Source organism: Galeopterus variegatus, unplaced genomic scaffold, assembly GCF_000696425.1.
Source record: "Galeopterus variegatus unplaced genomic scaffold, G_variegatus-3.0.2 Scaffold711, whole genome shotgun sequence".
Taxonomy (NCBI): domain Eukaryota; kingdom Metazoa; phylum Chordata; class Mammalia; order Dermoptera; family Cynocephalidae; genus Galeopterus; species Galeopterus variegatus.
The window spans coordinates 731,831-733,655 of NW_007726822.1; positions in this window are offsets into that span (position 1 = coordinate 731,831).

A 1,825-nucleotide genomic window follows, 5' to 3' on the forward strand; every position below is an offset into this window, starting at 1 on the left:
AAAGGAAATGAAGTCAGTATGTCAAAGAGATGTCTGCACTCCCACGTTTATTGTAGCACAATTTACAGTAGCCAAGATATGCAATCAACCTAAGTGTGCGACAACGGAGGAATGGATTAAAAAATGTGGAGCATATACACAATGGAATGCTATGCAGCCATAAAAAAGAACGAGATCCTGCCATTTGTGGCAACATGGATGGACGTGGAGTTGGAGGACATTACGTTAAGTGAAGTAAGCCAGGCACAGAAAGACAAATATCACATGACCTCACTCATGTGGAATCAAAAAAAAGTTGGTGTTAACGAGACAGAGGGAAGAGCAGGGGTTACTGGAGACCGGAGACGGGAGGGAAGAAGGGAAAGCAGGGGAGGCCGGCCACGGGCACAAACTCCACTTAGACGGGGGGGACAACGTATTAGTCCGTTTCTCTTGCTTATGACAAGATACCTGGAACTGGGTAATTTAGAAAAAAAACAAAATGTACTGCTTACAGTTTCAGAAGCTAGGAAGTCTGAAGTCCAGGGAACACAGCTGGTGAATGTCTTGGTGGTGGTGGCAGTGACACAGGGTATCACATTGTGAAAATGGCAGAGCAGAGAGAGACAGACAGACAGACAGACTCTCCTCTTCTTTAAAGCCCTCAGAACCACGCCTCTGACCACCATTTTCAATCCATTCACTACTGCAGGGTCCTACAATCCAATTACCTCTTCAAGGCTCCACCTTTCAATTACTGTAATAGGATTTCCCACCCTGTTAGCAGTCACAGTGGGGACTAAGTTTCTCACATATAAAACTTGGGGGATGCAATTCAACCTTCAGTGAGTTTTGGGGGGACATAATTCAATCCACTGCAAATAAGCTCTGGTGTTCTATTGCACAGCAGGGTGACTGTGGTTAACAGTTACATTTTGTATATTTCATAATAGCTAGAGGAGAGGCTTTTGAATGTTTTTGCCACAGAGAAATGATAAATGCATGAGATGACGGTTATATTAACTACCCTGGCCCAATCATTATACCAAAAAAAAATGTATCAAAACATTAGATTGTACCCCATAAGCATGTACAATTACAATCTGTCCATTATAATTTTTTTTTAAAAGGAGCATATACTCTGAATAAGTGAGATTTATCTAGGATTCTAATAGGGATTAGAAAGTTCTCCTAAGAGAACTTTCTCAACCTGATGAAGAGCATCCCTGAGAAACCCTCAGCTAATATCATACTTAATGGTGAAAGACTGAGAATTTTCTCCCTAAGATCAGGATCAAGACGAGGATGCCCACTTTCTGTTTCTACCCAACATTGCACAGGAGGTCCTTCCTGCCCAGGACAAGGAAGCAGGGAAGGTATGTGATGGGCATCCCAGATTGGAAAGGAAATAAAACTATCTCTATTTGCAGATGACATAATCTCATGTATAGAAAATCCTGGAGAAATCTACCAAAAAAACTATCAGCGCTAATAAACTAGTTCAGTAGGTTGTAGGACACAAAATCCTGCACAAAACTAAGTTGTATTTCTATACACTAGCAATGAACAATCTGGAAATGAAATTAAGAAAACAATTTCACTTATAATATCAAAAAGGATAAAATACTTGGAAATAAATTTTTTAAAATTTATTTTAAAAGAAGTGCAAGACTTGTGCACTGAAAACTACAAAACATTGCTGAACAAAATTAAGGAAGACCTAAGTAAATGGAAACACACCCCATCTTGATGGATCAGAAGACTTAATATTGTTGATATGGCAATGTTCCCCAAACTGATCTTCAGATGAAAGCAATCCCTGTCAAAATTCCAGCTGGCTTTTTTT